The sequence below is a fragment of the Phoxinus phoxinus genome, assembly GCF_949152265.1.
Source record: "Phoxinus phoxinus genome assembly, chromosome: 23".
Lineage (NCBI taxonomy): Eukaryota > Metazoa > Chordata > Actinopteri > Cypriniformes > Leuciscidae > Phoxinus > Phoxinus phoxinus.
In genome coordinates this window covers 5,264,683-5,286,991 of record NC_136898.1, presented here as the reverse complement: position 1 = coordinate 5,286,991, position 22,309 = coordinate 5,264,683, and the positions used below count along the sequence as shown (strand labels likewise).

At 37.8% G+C, this 22,309-nt stretch overlaps 1 protein-coding gene across 2 annotated transcripts in view; it reads right to left on the bottom strand.

Moving 5' to 3' along the window:
* Positions 1-18,739, bottom strand: part of mef2ca (myocyte enhancer factor 2ca) — a 41,797-nt gene extending 23,058 nt beyond the window's left edge. The window contains exons 1-2 of one of the 2 annotated variants that reach the window (XM_079599300.1): positions 18,443-18,739; positions 12,893-13,009 (exon numbers count right to left, since the gene is read on the bottom strand). The gene's annotated coding sequence lies outside the window, so the exon portion shown is untranslated. Of the gene's footprint in view, positions 1-12,205; positions 12,574-12,892; positions 13,010-18,442 lie in introns of those variants that run through there. The other variant, XM_079599301.1, reaches the window with a different exon arrangement.
* Positions 18,740-22,309: the final 3,570 nt, after the last annotated feature.

The following is a 22,309-nucleotide window of genomic DNA, read 5'->3' as shown; positions in this document are numbered from 1 at the left end:
TTTAATATATATGTTTCCTTTTGATTGTATAAAGAAATGTACTTCAGAATTAATTTATTTTTCTGATTTTTTTTTTAGAAAAATATATACGGTATATATATTATTATTTTTTTCCAGAAAATAAAGATTCATACACCAGGGGCATATTGTTTTGTCATATTGTTTTAAGGGAAAATGTAATGATGTTTTGCTTTCATGTAAATGAAATAATAATAAATAGCTGGTTTTATTATGGTCTGAACAAAATTGAGCAAATGTGAGTGTCCAAAACTTGCTGCCATATTTAAATAATAAAATATGAAATATTTTAAATTGATTAGATGTTATTATATTTTAAGCACATGCACTTAGGAACTAACTTTTTTTTTTAAAGATTTGGTTTCAGAGAATACATCTTGAGTTTTGTTCATATACCATTGGCATATCGTTTTTCATATTGTTTTAACCATAATTTAGTGATGTTTTTGCTTAGATATACATTAAAATATGAAATATTGCTGAAACATTATTTGAGGATTTTCACATTCAGTTGATTTTTTTTAAGTAACTACAACTTCATTGTGAATAAATGTAAGTGACGTTAGCATGTGCAAAACTCGCTGCCATAATGACAGAGAAAGTAGGTAGTTGCCATGGTGTTGCCATGTGGTTTCTGGGGTGGTTTACTTGATAAAAGTATTATGGTCCTTTAGAAAAGTGTGCGTGCAATAGGAAGTAGTTTAGGAAGCACCATTACTTATAAATGGCATAGGTTTGGCATCACTGATACAGGTTGGCATGAGCCCTACAATGTCCTCTGAGAGCACAAGGACCTGGTTGAAGACCAGAGCAACTTGTACATGAGGAAATACAACTCAAGGGCAACCCACAATGCAAATGAGATAAAGCAGTGAGCTTTGGGCGAGGGAGAGGTGAAATGTTCACACTCGCAACAAGAGGGACACGTGGCCGGTATAGAAACTGAAAATCAGAAGCAGAGATCTGGTTCTCATGACTTAAACATGGTCAACAACTTGGCAATGCATGCTTCAAGATGTGACCTTTTGATTATGCTTCAAGTCGACTGATAAAAGCCAGAGAGATGTGAAGGATTTGTGGAGGAGAGATGGAAAAATCAGATGATACATCAGAAGAGGAAGTTACAGGAATGTTGTGACAGCTTTTCATTTGAATTTGAAAAGCATACCAACCGATAAAAGCCTCGGCAAGCTCCGCTCAGACAAGAGAGTACGCCAACAAAAATGGAAACTTACAGTAAATTCAAGACAGCGAGATCAAATACTGAGCGTCTTCTGGCAGAGGTAAAAACTGCATTCAAAGTCCAATAAAACAATATTTCACTTGGACTTTTATGGATCCCGTTATTCGTGCAAAAACCATTGTACTCAAGATCTACATCTACCTTATCCAATTAAGCTTACAGCATGATGGACGGTCACTCAGTGAGCAACACCTGACGTAACTAAGCTGTTCAGGGCACGTAATCCATTAAATCCGGACTCAAAGATTTCCCTTTAGCTACTGGGCCGCTGATGTCCAGCTCACTCATCTCCAGCTAACTGATCAGTCCGCTTATGCGTAGCGTTTCATTTCAAGATCAGCGTCTTGTACATGCAGTGGGTACATTGTGTCTTATTTGAAGTCTTTTATGCAGTTTAGCAGCCATATTTGAGCAAAGAATCAAATCACAATCAAGTATCCATGTTATTTTTTTAATTATGGCCAATAACCAGATTTGTAAACTACAAGTAAAATTCTACAATTATTACAAATCTGGAGTTGGCAAAAAAATTAAATCTAATGAATAAAATGTGACACTGATGACTGAAGTAATGGCTAGAAAACCATTATAGAAAACCATTATTTCAAAATGTATTAATATTTCACAATATTATAGTTTTTTCTGTATTTTTGATCAAATAATACAGAAAAATGAGCATACGAGACTTTTGATGAGCATACGAGACTTTTCAAAAACATAAAAAATACTGTAGTTATGTTTCCAAACTTTTGATTGTATAAAGATATGTACTTCAGAATTTATTTATTTATTGAATTTTAAGATTTTTTTTTTTTTTAGTATCCAAGTTATTTTTAAATTATGGCCAATAACCAGATTTGTAAACTAAACAAGTAAAATTCTACAATTATTACAAATCTGGAGTTGACTAAATAAATAAACCTAATGAATAAAATATATATTCCTAACACAATCTGGCAATGATTAATGCATGAATGGCAATAATTGATCAGATGGATATCAATATTGAAAAATTGTAAAAAAAAAAAATAAGAAAATGTAAAATAAAAAGGAAATAAAATAATGAAATGAAAAATAAAATAGAATAGAATTTTATTAAATAAAAAAATATAACAACATATTCTAATTCCAATATCGGACGAAAGCCAAGATTTTTTAAAGAGGTAATTGCCAGGTAAACATAGTGAAGTTGTGAACACGCACTGGGAAAAAGCCCCACAGGAACTGGACATGTCGAGGCAAAATGGCTCAGAGGTCAGAGATGCTAGTGTGTTTACCCATGTGACGGAAAGATAAAGACGGAGAGAGAGACGGGCGTAGGAGGAGCTGCTGTGTTACTTGAGTAGGAGGGAGGGCGGCCCAGTGCCACGAAACCAGGAGCAGGGATCTCCAGAGAGTAATGTGCAACATTAAGTCACTTTGTTAATCTGCTCTCTGCTTCTCCCGAGGGTAGCAGGAGAGGACAGATATCTCCTCGCCCTGTGAAGAGCGGCATGGTGCCACCGAAATAAAACAGCGCTGAGATAACGCCTAGATATGACTGAGACAGTCTCCTGAGGGGCCATTAGACCCAGGACAACTTCCAGAGAAGGGCAGAAAGGCCTCCTAGCAAACCCTTTGCAAATTAGCTGTGGTAAAAGGGCAACCTGAGTACAAATCCTGCATGTAACTGTACAGTCAATGAAAATGTGTTTTAAAAAATACGCCTCAGAGCAGCAGATTAGCGGTTAGCGCAGGCGCTCACCACAATGCATCGCAAACCTCGCAGACTTAAATCACATTTTACATTAATTCCATCACTATAACACCAACCAACACGATTTTAACATTTTCTAAAGAAAAAGGGACTGGTGCTTGCACATTCATAACTCATTTCACAATGCTAATGTGTTTTTAGCATGTTGCTAAGTGGTTATTAGAGTGTTCTAGATCATACTTTACTCTCTTTGGTAGTTTTAAAAAGTTTTCATGATATTCTGATCCCTAAAGGCTTGTTCACACAAGTACAAACACTAAAACAATATTCTCAATGAGAATAGGGAAGTCCACAACTACAATGAGAACGACAGAGAGGAACAATCATTGAAATCATGATGGGGTATTTTCCAGCTGATGAATGCTAAAAACATTGACAGCCAATCAGAACCCATCTTGATTTAAAGAGCACGAGCATTTAAAACAGCAGACGACAAAACTGCAGTGTGTGCTTCTAATAAACAGGACAATATTGTTTGGTGGTGTGGATGCATTATCTTTGTAGATATCATTCTTGGTGTGAACAGGCCTTGAGTTCATGAGTTTTCATTCAAAAAGCAATTGCACACCTTTTCTAATGAAGTTGCATGATTTGAGGTGCAGCAATGTGAGGTGAGCTTAAAGTATTGTACTTAAAGTTGTTAGGGGATCTCAAAAGTATGTGCAATAGTAATAGTGAAGCTTGCCTTAGCAAGCGCCACTAATAAAAGACATTAAAAAGGCAGAAATAAACAAAAGAAAATCCCTAAACTAGCATTTAATGCAGCCTCTGGCGTATCTTGGCTAATGTCAGTTAACACGATTGAGATTGGAGCCAGTACAACTTCATTATCACCATCTTTCAGGGCATCTGAAAGCCTGAAGATGTGCCAGGCAGCAGAGGAACTTGTTGGAGCACGTCGAAGCACATCCTCCGAGCTCTTGGCAGACCAGAGGTGTCAGACAGCTGACTCTGACTCGAAGGAGGAAGAGGCTCTTCGCAAACAACCCCCAGCAGCTCGCACAAATGGACATAATGACATGAAAACTTTGCAGACTGCCTCATAAGGAAGTGACATCACTGAGTAGAAACAATAAAAGATGCCTCTTCCCATAAACCGCTTCATGCTATGAAAATGGGAAGTACCGACAAATATCAACGTTTTGAAGTGGCTGAGTAGGTTTGCTGTGATAAAATGCAAGTTATACCATCATTATCAGGGTTTGATAGCAAGCCACAACCTCGTATATCACATTTCAAAAGCATGATACACTGCCTGGCCATAAAAACAACAACAAAGTTGCTATTTGGATTTCAATAGGCAAATGCTGAAGAGTCAATGACTGCATAATTATTTAGGTTATTATGATGTTTCTAGTGTGTTATATGTTTGGCAACAGTTCTTCTAACCCTAATTGACAGAGTGTGTAGCTTTTCATTTCTTAAACAACCGAGACACTTCATGGGCATATTTCAGGATGACAATGTCAAGATTCATCAGGCTCAGATTGTGAAAGAATGGTTGGGAGGATCATGAAGAATCATTTTCACACATGAATCATCTCCGAGTCCAGTCCTTAAATTCATTGAGAGTCTTTGGGATGTGCTGGAGAAGACTTTACAGAGTGCTGGACTCTTGCAGTGACAATACAAGATCTTGACCAAATATTGATGCACCTCCTAGATGGAAATAAATGTTGGGATGTTATTTACTTCAAGAGATGCAAACTTTTTTGATCAAGATCTTGAATTTAAGGATGAATTTAGGTCTGCTCAATGTTAATATGTGCATAAACGACTAAATTAAATCTGTTCAGGATATAAAGCAATTGAGACTCTTCAGAAAATTTTGACTAAACCGCTCAATTCATATGGATTAGTTTTATGATCTCTTTATGAACTTTTTGAAGCGTCAAAGTCAGTTGCGTAGCTGTCTATGGGTAGTTCAGAAAGCTTTTCGATTTCATCAATTTGTGTTCCGAAGATGAATGAAAGTCTTAAGGGTTTGGAAAGACATAAAGGTGAGTAATTCATTAATGACAGAATTTTCATTTTTGGGTGAACTAACCATTTAAGGTTAGGGGTTTATTCAAGTATGAGCAATAGTAATAGTGACATTTGCTTTAGAAAACACTGCCAATCAAACAACCTCATCCCTAGTGGCCTTCAAAACATGCTCAAAATGTTCAAGAACATACGTTCTGCCAGCTTTCCCCCCCAGCTGTATCTCATGGAAAGGACTCCTGCATCTCTTTGGAGTCTATCAAGGGAACTTGTGGCTCAGAGCAGTGGCCGCCAAGAGACTGTATCAATCAGTGCCGGAATGGGGACAAGTCACTCTCCACCCCACCCTTACGGCTCGCCTCAAAACTTCCCAAGGACAAAGAGGAGACAGCGTCTGTCTTTCTCAATGAGAGCACACGAGCTGTGGAGGTTAGTCGTACCACGGAACGAGACCAGCTCCCAGACGCCCCGCTACATTCCCATATCCTGAACCCGCGGTTCCTCGCGGAGCACAGTGCGTGAACAGCCGTGGGCCATGTGAGTCCAGGATGATGCTGTCCGCTTAGCGCCAGATTAGAGAGATCTGGCTTTGGCTCACATTGCAAAGGTCTTCTAAGTTTTCAGAAATTCGATGTTTAAATACGCATTATTAAATATGCGCTAATTTGCATAAACGTCCTCCACAGAAATCTGAACATTGGAGCAGGGTTCAAAATTCAGAGTTTTTTTTTTTTAAAGAGAATATTTTGTATTTTTTGTACACGTTATGGATGTAAAATAGACCAAAATCTAAAAATGTAGCCAGTGCCCGAAAAAATTATGGTTTTCCCTGCAATGTTTTGCCTTAAAACAAAATCGATTTCACAAAATGTGATGAGACAAAAAATTTCGAATTAAACTTATTTGCACAAACAAAGTGTTTTAAGCATAAATCACACAAAATTAGATTACATTTATGCTTAAAACAAGAAAAAAATATCTAATGGGGTAAAATAATCTAATTAAAGATATTTTCTCTAAAAACAATATAGCCTGGTTAGCTAGACTTCCTTATATACCCAAATCAATGGAAACTCTCAAATTATGTCCCAGTTCTTTGCAGGACTTTCAAGCGACCTAATTACAAAAGCTAAGCTAGCAGCTAATATCAAGCTATTAGCAACAATCCGGTTAATATCCTGGCAAATAACTCTCAAAACTATTACTAGCGCAAGGCATTTTAGCACTGTGCTCATAGTTGTGTGTGCACTTGCATTGCTTCCTTTTGCTGTGTAGATGTGTGTCACACAGCTGTTCTCTCAGTGTGTGTGCGTCGCGTTTGCGCTTCACCGCTAACCGATACCCACTGCCAACTGAAACTCTGTGGCCATTCGTAGCCACATGCTAAGATATCACTTCTCTTTTCTGTTACATTATTTGAAATGCTCTAAATCCATGACATTAAAGACTGTGGTGCAGATACATGCTCATTTAAATATACACCTTAGCTAAAATATATTTTTGATCTATATGCTACTTTTTTACAATGCAATATACAGTTACAAATCTAAATGTGCAGTTGTTAGCATAGCAAGCTCATTTACCTGACATTTATATTTATTCTCATAAGTGTAACTAAGGAAAGATTTATTTAATAACATGACATACTTTGTTTGATTTGAATAAGACTTTACTAGTTGTCACATAAATAAATATGAAATATTAAGTTGAAATCATTTTACTTTTGTAAGAATAATAAGAGTGAGGAATTATATGAGGCACAAAACTACTACATATATGTTGGAAATTAATACAATTTATGCATAAATATTTGTCCACAGATAAATCTGTATCTGACCAATCAGAATCAAGTACTCTAGAATGCAAATTTAGATGTTATCAAATTACGTACTACTTATCAAAAGAGACAGTAAATCATTTGTAATGTTACAATTAACGTTTTAATTTCCATCCCCAAATTTTATGCAGCAAAATCTAACACTTACAACATTAAGAAACATGATATGAATTTTTACGCCACGCCAAAGCAGATATTGTTTGCCAAGAGTAATTGCACACTTGCCCTGCAGTTAGCGGTTCATGGCTTAGACACGGACCTGTGATCGATATCTTTAAGAGTTTTTGTCAGGCTGCCCGACGTGGAGAAGAGATCTTGCCAGCCGGTTGGCTCTGACATCAGAGTAAGTCTCAGGATCTGTCCGCTCTTGGCACTCGGAGCCTCTGGCAGTGTGTGCGGGACGCGCTCTCACGCAGCAGGTGACTGACCTGAAGAAAGCAGGTGGCCATTTCTACCTCTGATACTTTGAACTACACCCTTTGATTTTGGTGGTTTGTTCAAATCCTTAAGTATAAGCAACAGTAAATCACGCAAGCCTCTATTAAGAGGTTTTTCTAATGGATTGAGATGTTGTATGTTCTACGGTTGAAAGCGAGGTTAAGATTTTTAAAGCCCCCCTGAAATCCAAATTTACGTTTTTTTAGCTTTAAGTATGAATATGTTAGCCTTAAGTTTATGAATAAGTGTTCCAAAACAATGACAAGATTCGCATTTAGGAGATATAAGCATTCAAAACTCACTTCCGCTAAAATGGATCACGGATTTTTATGCAATCATGGCGGACTTCAGCTTCTCATCACATCTTCTGTCCAATCAAATGCTCTCTAGAATCTTAAACGTCCCGCCCCCATATGCTATAAATACCACCTGGCCAAAGCGACCGTTGACACGTCACGGAGCAATATGTGTTAGAGATGTAAGCTTGGTTGCTCAAATGCGTGAGTTTTATTCCATTTTGAAGAATGAAACGAATTAAATGGAAAAAATTCCATGCTTCCATGCGCTGTCAAGTGCGACTTGCAGTCTGTGAGGTCAACTAAACGCTATTGGTTATTTGAAAAGGGGGAGGAGCCATTCAATATGTCCCGCCTTAGCTTCCTGTTTCAGTGGAAATTACGTCAACCAATCATACAAAGCTGCGCATTCCAAGGCACCCAGTGGGCCTTTAAGAATAAAATTCTTAGTAACTGCTATTTTTATTATTATTTTCTAATGTAAGAATATTTTGTATACCCAAAAACATTTCTGTTCTAAAGTTTGAATTCTTGAGAAAGCTAAATGTGCTTCACTAGATGTGTTTATCTCACACAGTGTCTGCGTCATAAGAACTGTTTTTGATCTGGCAGCGGCGGGCTGGAGGTCTGGGTGTGGGTGTTTACAGCCGCATGGGAACCGTCTCACGGGGAGGAAGTGACGTGGAAGCTCGGGAGCATTGTAAACCAAACCAGGATGACGGCAGCCACCTCAAACTCCCCCTCACAGACTTCCTCTTCCAAATATACTGCACGTGTAAATGGAGCAGAACCAAAAATACAATTATGAACTTTCTACCTCAAACAAAGCTTGATAGCTCATCACAACTGAAGCAAACGTTGTTTACATTACGAGAGACAAATCTGGGGTGTTGTGGGATTTGCGACTTCAAAAAGAAGAATATTTGATTTATTTTACAGCTCTCTACGCAGATCGCGTTCTGTGACTTCAAATGCAGAATAGAGGCGCTAGTCATCTCATCTGCAGACGCTCATTTTGAAAGTAAACCTCATTGTGGGAATTGGCGAGAAAAAAAATCTGACACATAATCAAAGAGTGAACTGACATGAGTCGAGCATCATGGTCAGGCCTAAAAAAGGCCACAAACACGCAAGTTTGTGACAACCAAACATGGATTGCACCTCTGTAATTTTGAGGATGGAGAAAATTTGAGGGTTTGGGCTACGCTCTGTGCTATATTTAAGCATTATAGCATGAGATATTCACCGTATAGCACAGCCTTGAGTGTCTTAAAGGGATAGTTCACCAAAAAAAATCTGAATTCTGTCAGCATTTGTTGGTCATAACCTGTCTGACTTCAGTTCCACACAACATTCGACCCCATTGACTTTCATTGTATGTTGTGTTCAACAGAATAAAGAAAGACATACAAGTTTGGACAATCCATTGTTTTTTAACAGTTACTATAAATTAGTATTTTATTCAGCCAATTTAGTAGTTAGCACTCGTCTGCTAGTTAATCTAGTCCCTGAGATGGGTAACCTTATAAACTAGGGTTAATACTTGCATGCTGGTAATAGCTGGTAAACAGGTGTTTCACTTCATCTGATGGCGCAATATTGTATTTTAACATGACTTGAACGCTGTATAGACCAATCGGCCTTTATGCCGTTTATAGACCTACAAAGAATGGCTTAAACTTCCGCTGTCAAGACTCGTCGGTAACTGTCCTTGATCAGCTGGGCTTCTGTAAGACCTCAGGAGGTCAAGAATGTCCATTTGTCCTTTGGAAGACACCTGGCTTGGGATTCTTGCGGGAGACACCGTTTGAAAGCTGTCTGTGTACAGATGTCATATCAACTAAGTACAAAAGCTGAACAGACTAAAGCAGGAGCTCAAGAAACCTGCTGACTATCCTGTTAATGGGAATAACGGGACAGGATTCCAGTGGCGTGTTACAGTGGACGCAGTATCTGTTACCTCAAGAGCCGACAAGTCACATTTGAAATACTTTAACTAACCTCACTCTAAACTATGAACACATGATCCACTAAAAATATCCCCCAACGCACGCGTCGAGTGGGGGCGCGCTGATTAACGCTATATACGGCCCACCGTACAAAGAGTTCTCTGTGCGAAACCTACTCACTGGAGGATGTAACAGTGAATTGAGCATTTTACACCAGTGACAGAGATAGATTACGTGACGGGAAAAAATATCGTTTTTTTTTTTTTGTGGGGCAAAATCAAGTTGTGCCAAAAAACTGCTTTGAGAGCAAGATCAGCAAAACCACAGACCAGGAGAGCTTAGGTTTCATTTATACATTTTACATTTGTCTATAGTGGTAAAACAAGGTTGAGCACATAGTGCAAATTAATGAACATTCATTATTTATCCTTCATTTACCTTCATGAATCCATAAAATATGATATATATATATATATATATATAAAATACACTACAATTAAACATGTGGAGGTTTTGAAAGAATTGTAACGTTTTTAAAAGAAGTCTTTTCTGCACACCAAGGCTGCATTTATTTGATTAAAAATACAGTAAAAACAGCAATATTATGAAATATTATTGCAATTAAATATAACTGTTTTCTATTTGTATATAATTTAAAATGTAATTTACTCCTGTGATGCAAAGCTGAATTTTCAGCATCATTACTCCAGTCTTCAGTGTCACATGATCCTTCAGAAATCCTTCTAATATGATGATTTGAAACTGTGATAAAGTAAAAACTCTGGATTTTTTGATGAGTTGAAACTTTAAAAGAACAGCATTTACAGTAACTGAAAATCAGCTTTTAGTACAAAAATGTCTTTACTATCACTTTTGATCAATTGGGTTTTATATTTTTTTGGCATGTATAAGAAATTAGTTATACATTTATCATGAAAATATTTACTAGTCAGCACAAAAACCTGTCTTTTACATAATGACACTGATTTTTTTTTCTTTCTTAAATGTCTTCATTCAGCAGTTACAATCGGCCCAGCTGTTTTTCAGGAACGATGATGGTGATGTACTTTTGCGGTTTTGCTGCATTTCTCTCAGTGGCTAATGAAGAAAACCAAGGAAAGTGCCATGGAGGTCTGACCAGCACCCAGACCACCCAGCAGGATAACCTACACAACTCATATACTGGGTGCACTCGTCCCCATATGTGCTGCTACTAGCTGCTAATACCACAAGTACAACTTCATCCCGCCAAGCCCTTTACGAAACTGCGGGTTATTCCTTAATATCACAATCCGCCCAAGTTCCTACAGGCCTCTAATAACATTTAAATCCAGAGCTTTTTGGATGGTTACCTTTTTAAAACACATCACCGTTACAATATTTATTAATTGCCTTCTCACCATCAAGCGATTCCTCGTCGCAGAGCTTATGTTAATGAAAACACATTGGCTGTTGTCATAATTTATAGCTGTTAAGTTGCCATCCCTCACCGGTAACTAATGCAATCGCACGTCGGGTTTATAGTTTCCTGATGCCAATAAACAGTTGAAGTGTGTGCCATTCTTTCAGAGGCACATTGTAGAGACTCAGTTCATGGCACACGTTTCCTGTTTGTCTACAAGTATTTCACCTCTTCTAAAAGCATCAAGAATCATGTGCATTTGCTCATTCTTGCAGCACTTTCCATACTAACAACATGCTTAAACACTTTCACAGAAAGGCCTGTTATTAAGTACAGGGAGGAGCGTTGGGCTTTCCTGGATCACATTTTGCCCTTTGGCCATTATTATTGTACAAGCACCAGTGGAAAGCACTTCTCTCGTCTAAACTGCTGCGTTTCACCCAGGGAACCCCAGCCTGGATCTTCTGGGTTAACTGTAAAGCCATTGGTTTCAGTGAGCGCTGCCATATAAAATAACTTGTTTACAGTTCTCCAATTACCACAGCGGGGTATAAATAGAGATGCTATTCACATAATTACACCATTTTGGAAAAAGATGTTTGTTTAGTGTTACCTAAACCACTCCAGACATCATTTAAATTGTGTATTTAAATAAAACATCAATGGTGCATCCAATGCACAACTCCAAATTATAAGGAATATTTAAATCGCTTAGACATGTCTATTCAGTTTTATTACTTGTTACACTATTCCAGTATATGCCACACTCTTAAAAATAAAGGTTCTTTATGGTTCCATGAAGAAACTTTAACATCCATGGAACTTTTGCATTCCACAAAAGATTCTTTATGGTGGAAAAGGTTTCTTTAGATTATTACATTCTTCACACTAAGGGAAAAAAATGGTTCTTTTTAGAACTGTTCACTGAAAGGTTCTTTGGAGAACCCAAAACGGCTTTTCTATAGCATCCTTGTGGAAGAAAAAAACTTTTGGAACCTTTTTTATTAAAGAGTGTATTATTTCTATTATATTACTTTTCTAACTATACTATTCTAACATATAATATTGCATAGACTATTCTGTACTTCATTAGTATTACTTGTAAAACTATTCTATATACTATTGCATTACTCATACTATATTGCACTAGTTCTGCATACTGCTTATTAAAATATACTATTATATTCAATACTATAACTAATTGTAGGCCTACTATTCTATTTTATCAATCAAACATAATTTAAACAAAAACACAAGCATCTAGTTGTGACAGTTCAACTTACTTTGTAATGCATGAGTCTGTCAGGTCCAGAGAACGTGCGCGCGCTGGGGTTAATGGTCAGACACGCACAGGTCCAGAACTCCTCACGCGCTCTCCAAATCCAGAACCGCGTCAAAGCGCTTCATGCGCGCGTCAATGTGAGAATGATCACAGAACTCCGCGTCTCTCATTGGCTTTGACACATGCAGCGATGGAAAGCGTCTTTTCAATAACAGGAAAAAACAACAACTGAAGATGTCCAGAGTTATCCTGGATAGATCAGTGGTGTTTGAGATCTCCTCTAGTTTACTGACAAGATCCGCACGAGCGTCTGTTCGTCACACAGGAGAGAGAATCATTCTCTCTTTCTCTCTCTCTCTCTCTCTCTGTAAAGAGGGCGGGGCTAACGCGTACAGTAGGCTAAACTCACACAGTCTACAGTGCAAGCGCGTGACGCGACGCGTCCTACTCGATCGCTCTTATTTTAATCACCACGCGTCGCGGATAAACGTTTTCAATTATTCCACTTAAGTGGAAATCTGTTTTCATTTTGTCCAGTTATTTGAAGGGACACAAGTGTAGCTACAGAAATTACTTATTTCTGTGACTTTCTCTTTATTTAAAATGTTTTGTCTAAAATAAAATATGAAAATGTAAACTGTAAAATAGTAACTTAAATTTGTTTAAAGAAAATAAATATAATTCTTACCAATCACTTGCTCATAACCTTTAGTTTCAACTTCACTATCTTCTCCCTCTGAATCTTCACTGCTTTTGTGTCTCCATCAAATGGGTTTTTGAGGCGTTCAGGCACTTCGTTTGGCACCTAGAAAAATGAAATATTAATCAAATTGTATGAATTAGTTATTAGTCAGGGGGATAATCAGTGAACATCAGAAATGCACATTCAAACGCATCAGTGAAGTTTAGAGACTGGCGGTAGAAACACACGTGACTCATTACCGCACACTAGTGGCGGGGTTGTGAATTACACCTCAATACACACTTACCATATATCCTTCAATAACCATAACACCCCGATCAGAGGGCTTATGTATTTGATCATTCAGCTGAGACCGAGTCTGTTAAAGATTATTTTTTTTTTTTCAACGTTTAGTTTATCTCGATAACTGAGCATTAGGGAGAGAGCGGAAACAGAGTTCAACCACTCTTGTCCAAGAAAAGCTATGTGCGTGTTTTAATAGACACAGAACACTGACAACCCTTTACCTTTCCAACACTTTTCCTGGCAGCGGGGCACTAATGCTGACACTCACAAAGGAACATGGGCGCTCTCAGGGGCCATGTTTTTCATTGAACAATTTCCCCCAGAGCTGCCAAGTGCGGGTAAGGGTAAAACCTCCATGTGAAGTTTAGCAATACTTTGAGCTTAATCTTAAGTGTCTGTGAAGCTTTGGTGGTCATTATTAGGATTTTGCAATTGTTTGTTTTCTAAGATCCGTGTATTTCCATGATATGCTTGATACATTTATATCAAGATGAAAATCAGTAATAGAACAGAGATGCAACGCACATTTTAAAGCCACCATGAAATCAAAATTGACAGTTCTTGTTTTTTATGGAATATTACAGTGTTTATTATAAATAATTCATCTGTGGACATCATAATTTTCTCTTTAATTCATGTGCATATCTTTAATCAGAATTTCTTCCCCTCCCACTAGCAGCGACATCTCTTCTCTGATGATGTGTTTACTGGCGTGAGGGCGGGGCAACCTGTCACTCACATGAGATCCACCAATAGCAAACCACAACCATCCAATCAATTCCCCATGGATAAAATCAAGTCCCGTTCTACATTTGATCTTGTTCCAGAATCTGTTTCTCTCAGATATACGCCACGATAGGGAAGAAAAGATTAACCCAACTTCCATTTCATGCCGTCTCTCTCTCTCTCTCTCTCTCTCTCTCTCTCTCTCTCTCTCTCTCAGCAGTTAGAGTCAGTGAAAAGATAAAATAAACAGTCCGTCTTCAAGCTTCACAGCTTTTCTTTCAGAAGCAAATAACAGGTTTGCACTAAAAAGACAATTATCTTTATTCTTTACTTTAAACCTTTTTGGACAAGGCGAATATTTTTGAGGGCGTCTTTCTGTGTTAATTGATTAAAAAAATAATAGCAGTAGCTGAAAAAAAGGAAAAACTCATACAGGTTTGGAATGAACTAATGACCGAATCTCATTTTTACTACTATCCATTTAAAATGAAGTTTCCTGTAAAGTACGGTTTGTGCTTCATTTATTTTGTTGTAACATAATGCAAAAATGTTCTGTTTAGTTTTACACGACACCGTTTTCAACTAAAACCGGGAAACTTTAAAGGCGTTTTAGCATTTCATTTACACGATAACAGCGTTTTGGGGGCCTGAAAACGCAATCTTTTGAAAACGATTCAAAGTGCAAGTTTTTGAAACCATGTAAAGTACAAAAATGTGAAACCGGTGTGTCATGTGTTCGGTCTATAGGTTCAGTCAACCTATATATAGGTGCGCATTGTTTCTTTACAAAGAGACATCGCCAACTACTGGCCTGGCAGCAAAATACAGTGTTTTACTGTAAACGTACCCCAAGTTTGGTTCTCCCTGTGCCCGTTTGCCTGTGTTCTTGATCCCTGTTTGTTTCTGATTACCGTCAACGGATGTTTATTGAGTTTCCTCATTACTGTGTATTTAAGACCTAGGTTTCCTCAGTCCTTTGTTCCGTGTCGTATTTGAATTACGTGGTTGTATTGTATATTTGCCGTTTCTCCTGAGATTTCTCATTATTATTTTGGATTTCCCTGTTCGTCGTCCGCTAACTTCTACAGCCACACGTTACTGCAACTGTCCTGCAAAATTATTCAACGCAATACACTTGTTAGTAAGAATCTACAGGCTATTCGTGTCTAACACAGACGACTATTTAGTAGTTTGCATTTGTGGCTGAGCTCACAACTAGACACCTGTAATCCTCAACATATAAGCCTGATTACAGAAAACATGCTTTCTATTGTTATTGCTCATACTCTGGTTTCACTGGGGAAGTCCTAGCGTGCAAAACTCGCTTCAAATCACGCCGCATTATGTGGCTCACCTGACAAGCTCTCAGGCACTGATGTCTCTGGCTGCCTTTGAGGCATGTCATCTCTGAGTGTTACATAACCTGATACCTATGCTTACAGGTATGCTTTTGATAAACATATCTCATATTACACTACATTACGCCAACAATGTTACATTATGATGTTGCACGAAAACCCATGTGCAGAAGTACAAATACAGCATCAAAGAAAAATGAATAAATCAAAATTGCACAACTTTTACCTATACTCCAAAACTACCAAATCACATTTATATTAAAGAAAAACATTTTGAAGAATCGCAAGCAATACAGCATTTTTTCATGTTTATCATATTTTTTAGAAAAAGTCATGCTACAAAAATGAACATGACTTTTTCTAAAGAAATATATTGTATATATTAAATATATATAATTGAATCTGTCATCTGCTTTGCCATGATGCATTTATATATAATTTTTTTATTATCATTTTTATAATTATTAATTTAGCAGACATATTAGTTTCAACAAATATGGAAATGCGCCTTCTACCAGAACACACAATATTAAACAACCAAGCTGCATGATAAACGCTCTACTATATACTCAAAATACGAAAACGGATCATGGTGCAGCTGAACATGCAAATCTTGCTGCAATGACATTCAACATCCAAAGTGGGTCAGTTTGCGCTTCCTTCTCCGACACATTCAGCTTTTTTAGAGCATCAGCCATCGGGACAGCCAGAGAGTCTAAACTGTATAAACAATGGCACAAACGCTCACACTTGGTACATAAGGATAGCATTATCACGGCGTCTTGTTTTGAAACTGAAGCCGTAAGAGGAGAAGGCTGCAGTGGTTTGTGGGGAGGAATTGGTGGTTTTGTGGGCACCTCAAATGCCCTTGATGTGCCTTTCACGATCTCAAACACTCATGATGGATTCCCTACAGCTGTGGCCTAGAGAAAGAAACGAGTGGATCAAGCACCAGCGATGAGCATTAATGCTACTATAACGATAAAGACGTAGCTTTAAAAATCGAATCCGCACCACAACTGTAACGATAACGGCACCAAGAAACGATATCATTGGAAGCTAACTGACAGCCAATCATAATCAATCCTGCTTTAAAGAGCTTGTGCATTTAAAGCAGCATATGACATAAAAGCACAATGGATTCTGATTGGCTGTCAATTAGCTTCCAATGATATTGTTTCTTGGTGCCGTTATCGTTACAGTTGTGGTGCGGATTCGTTTTTTAAAACTATATATTTATCGTTATCTTTGAGGCCCGTTCACACCAAGAACAATAACTATAAAGATAACTATAACAAACTATTGCATTGCGTCCACACACCAGCAGATATCGGCGCAATTTTGTGGTCTGCCACTTTAAATGCTCGAGCTCTTTGTAGCAGGATGGATTCTGATTGGCTGGTTAATGTTTTTATCGTTCATAAGCTGTAAAAAAATCATTCTGAAAGTGATTCCTACAATATCGATTCTCTGTATCGTTATCTTTATAAGGGGCTTTCAACCGAGTAGTTATAGGAACTCAGTTATAGGAACTAGCCACCAGGGCGGTTCCCCGAAAAAATTATTGTTCCCCTATAGGGCCATTTTCCTGGTTGCATTTGTATCGCCAGTTGGAACTTTGAAGTGATGGAACACCGCCGACAGCGATGTCATTTAAGCGTGGCATCAACCAACGTCAACAACTTGGAGAATGGAGGATGCCGTAACAGGAGCTGTGTTTTTGCAGTTTTTTTTTTTCTCTCGAGGCGAGGGATTCGTGATAACGGAGATGGAAGTTATGCGATGGAAAGAGCAAAAAGAAGGGTTTGGTCCCTTCAAAATCGCGTTGGATTTTCTCTGTGGCGTAAAGGTTAAGCAGTGGACTTCTGAGTCGGTCCATCAATCCCTGTTTTCCATCGTGAAGTTTGTTTGTGGAGTAAACTATGTGCATTTAGCATCTTTTTTAAATGGCGGGTGCTGTTTCGTATAGCAATGCTTTCGACCAATCAACGTACTCTTGCGTTACTGGTAGGTCCTATTGTGCTGGGTTAAACCCAAGCGCCAACCTTCCGGCCTCTCTCTTGAATCCAACACGGAAGTGACTTAAACTGCAATTCATCGACTCCCCAAGAATGCCCAACTTTACAGCAGAAAAAAACATGTTCACAGCCTGGTACAAAAAGTGGTTTTGGTCTATATAGCAAATTTTTCCCTTCATGAAAACTGTGAGGGGGGTGATTTTTTTTATAACTCGTTTAAATTATATCAAGCTTAAAGTTCTGCATAATTAAGGGCGTGGCTACTTGAGTGACAGGTGGATTGCACCGCATGTCACTACTAGCCGTTTGTTTGCTGTCTGTTAGCCGTCGCATCACCTCAGCTAATCCCGCCTTTTTGCCCATTTTTGGTTATCCGTGAGTGATGCGCTGCCAAGATGGTGACGGCTGGCTCCGCCCACTTTGGGCTTCAAAAATGCTCTTCAGAAACCTACGGGTGACGTCACGGACACTCCATCGATTTTTTTTTTTACAGTCTATGGTTAAACCCTACTCTGAAGTATGAGCTAATTTAGCTCCCCAAAAAGTTCCTAGAACTAAATTCGTTGCCAGTTGTCGCGGTGCGAACACGGCAAAAACTGGGTAATTCAATCATTAGTTTTTTCCGGTGCAAAAGCCCCCAAGTTGTAGTTTGGACTTTTATATCTTTATCGTTATCATAGTTGTTGTCCTTCATGTGACCGGGCTTCATCCTCGGAACCTGTGCACACTTAATTCCAACATATATTCATCTTTTTATTTCAATATTATGTACACTAGCAACAAACAAAATCACTGGCGTGATTAAGTCCTCAAACTGTCCGACAAAGAAAGCCACGGTCGACGTCAAAGCTCTTTTTGTCATAAAAGGAGCCGTAAATAAGCTTGACTCAATATTAGTAAACGGTGGCCCGTTCCCTGCATTCATCTCCTAGACAAACATATCTATTTACGAAGGCAAAGCATGTCCCGAAAAAAAGCCGACCTCTCTAAATTTGTATCTCTCTATTTCTATTCTCAGGTCCGCATTCCACGAGACGTGTTGAAACACCGTGTCACACAAGCACACGCACTTTATTGACTTATGTTCACCACAGACATGTCATTTTTCCGCCAACATCAAACAATTTTGATACTTTTTGGTCACTTACCAGTCCGATAACGTTCTTCTCCAGGAAGGTCAACCCTCCAGCACCTGCTGTGGGTCAGTCTTTGTAGAAAAGTAAAAGTAAAAAGATTGTTTATACGTCAAAAAAAAAATAAGGCTGAGGAAAAAGTAATAAAGCCAGACCAGCTGGCTTTGAAGAGAAACCCAAAATTGGGTTGTGTTTAGTTCAGATCTCGATCCACAGTGAAGGGGAAATGGCATCCTCACCCCAACCGCACCCAACAAGGACATACACACTCACACACACATAAGCACATGTATGCGTGATGGTTCGGTGTCTGGCAGGGCCTCTCTCACCTGCTCCCGTCAGTCTAGTGTATATTTAGATGAAAGTATCACTGACATGCAGGCCTCTGTTGGCCTTGGCACAAGTGCCCAGGATTATTGCCCCTTCAAGAAGATATTGCAGCTTTTCATGCAGATTAATGTCATTTAGATGAAACTTAATTTGTATTTGACAGGACAAGGCCATGATGTTCTTTGGAAAGCAACATTATTTTAGTATCATTACTATCGTAGTTTAAGTTAATATTTTGAATTCTAATTTAAAAGTTTTAGTAATTTAATTGTGTTTGTGTCAGTTTTTTATCATATGTACTGTATATGTATTGTCTTTTATATATTTAGTTTTATTTATTTTAGTTCTTCAACTTCAGAAATGTTGCCTTGACAACTTGCTCAAATAAAATAAGTTATACATATTATTTATATATAGGCCAATATATATATAGATTTTATTTTAGTTAATGTTAATTTTATTTCAATTAATGAAAATGTTATTTATGGTTTTAGTTTTAATTACAGCTAATGACAATAATCTTGTCCATGGTAAATTTCATCTACAAATGTGAAAGAAAGAAAGGAAAAAAATTATATTTCACATAAAGAAAAGTAGGTCTACTTTAAGACTATTCCAATATTTTTCTGGAATTATGACATTATTGTATATGACATCATTATATATATACACACACACACACACACAAATATATATATATGTGTGTATATATATATATATATATATATAGTAACACTTTATTTTAGGGTGAAAGTTACACGTTACTACATGTACTTACTAGTAATAACAATAAATTATGCATAATTACAAGTAACTAACTCTTAAACAAACCCTAACTGTAACTCTATAGTAGGTACATCGTTAATTAATATTACTTATTAATAGTACTTATTTGAGTATGTAATACGTCACCTTAAAATAAAGTGTAACTATATATATACACTATATGACCAACACTTTATAATTTATTAATATTAATCCATGTTAATTTCAACTAAATTAATATTTAATTATTATGTATTTATTGTTAATTTTAACATTTAAAATGTTAGTTCATGTTAGTTAATGCATCAACTAACAAATTAAACCTTACTATAAGGTGTTACCATAACATTTTTATTAAATAAAAATTTTTTTTTATTTTTTTATTTTGTGGTGAAATATGACAGGTTTCGAGAGATCCATCCAAACATTAATTTATCTGATTCATCCAGTACTGTTGAATGACTGAAAATAGTATGCATTATTTCTGTAGCATTGCTTTGGACATACAGTCATAATGTAAAGTTTGCATTCACATGCATCTTTTGCAATGGGATACTCTGAGAAAGAGGACACTAGCGGTCACATGACTCTTCTGGAACATATCCCTGGTCACCATGTGGTAATGGGAGGGCCCTGCTGGTCTGTCCTGGTATGCATGTCGACCAGTCCCAGAGAGACACCGAACCTCCAGTGGAAACCAAAGATAACAAACATTTGCCCACGCAGTGGCCGTCTTAACATGGATGGGTGAAAACGTATAACCCTGTAGCTGAGCTTTTGGGAAATGACAGTGGCATAAAACTTTACCTTAGATTTCCCGGAATTGTCCAATTCAACAAAGACGATAGGCCAATCCTGATCGGAAAACACCAAGCGCCGTGCAATTGACTTGATTTCAGGATGGATTGGATCTGGACTGCTCATAACCTGTGTTTACAGAGAGACAATTTAAACAAACTTGCATGGAATAAAGAGAAAGTCAATTATCTGTCTCCACAGCAGAAGTTCCAGTAAAATGTGTCTGAAGCGGTTGATTTTTCCACTCAACTTTTTTTCCAGTACAAATATCTAAACATTCTTAAATCAACTTTTGAGACAAAAATTACTTAAGGAATTAAGTCTTGTTTTCTGAAATATTTATCAAATTTGGGAACACTTTAGTTTAAGGTCCATTTCACACTATTTACTAGTTTCTTATTAAGATGCATATTACTAGGATATTGGCTGTTCATACTTATAAAGCAATATGAATGCCTTATTCTGCATGACCATATATGGCTTAATCCACCCAATACCTAAACTCAACACCTTACTAGCTATTAATAAGCAGCAATTAGGAACTTATTGTGGCAAAAGCCATAGTAGATGGTTAGTTAATAGTGAGAACTGGATCCTAAACTAAAGTGTGATCGTGAAGTTTATGCTTAAAGTCACCATGAAATCATAACTGACTATTCTTTTTTTAATGGAATATTGCAGTATTTACTGCAAATGATTTATCCGTGTATACATCCTTATTTTGTAAATGAATGGGCCCTCGTAATCTTTAATCACTCACATGAGATCCACCAATAGCAAACCACAACCATCCAATCAGTTCCTGATAGACTAAACAAGTCCCGCACTCTCGCATCAAGTCCGCAAGACAAGACGAACACTGAGTGACTGTTAGAAATCAGCAATGGTGAGAGAACATTGTGCTTGGTAATTTTTTCCCTCTTCAAACCAAACTTGGGTCTTCAGCTGACAAAGTTTAAATCCCGGCTAGCGTGCTTTCCTGTTTACGAGAGGTCAGTAGACGGAGAGTAGGAGTCTTTTGCAACTGTTTGAACACATTCGCCCACATGAGCATTTACACTGCGAAAGCAATCCGGTCTAATGCGTTTTCAACCACCTCTGGAAGTGGTCGAAAGTGAACAAGTTAAAAATATTTTAGACCCATTTACACCTGTATTTAGCGTCTTCCACTTGTGATCCGATCGACCAAAGTGCATTTTATTACCAGCTGTAAACAGGGCCTTTAACACTATACTAACCCAACTCAACCAGGCCTCACCCCCTATTTTTTTTTGCGTAGCGTAGCCTAAAATTTACTTGCACAACAGCTGCTAGCAAAGACATCAAAGTCAGTAATGTTGCAGTCACTAACGTTACGTAGTCCAGGCAGTTTTTGTATGTTTTGTTCCTGGGGACGGGTCATGTGATGGGTGGCTGACGAATCAGGGATGGATGCGCCATGACTGATGACACCCAATCATAGAGCCGAGCGTGAGCCTCTCGTCATCGTTTCTAAAGTCCTCCGTTTTGACCGTCTTCACTAAAACGCCCTCCGGAGATTCAAAACGCAAACGTTTCTAAACTTCTCCGTTTTAGGTCTTCGTTTGTGCCGTTGTAGTCTGGACGGGAGGTGCAAACATAGCAAAAGGTCTCCGTTTCTAAACAAAAACGCAGTAGTGTGGATGGGGCCTTAGGCGGGAGTTATTCAAATGAGGAAAATTGTGATGTGTTTGTTCCCCGAAGAAAACTCAAGACTACGATGGATGTGTTTCAGGGAGTTCAGAAACAGTGACACTGATACAGAGAATAACTCCCGCTGGTGTGACTTTGTATCTTTGCAGACCTTTTAAATGCTCAAACAGCAACATTACGCACTAAAGAAAGTTGAAAATGTAAAAAAAAAAAAAAGCTCCTTTAAGAACGTTTAGATATAAACAAGACAAAAATACTGAGTAAGAAAATCATTTTTTTGCAGTGTGGGGGTTGGTCATGCGCTCTGGCAACAAAACC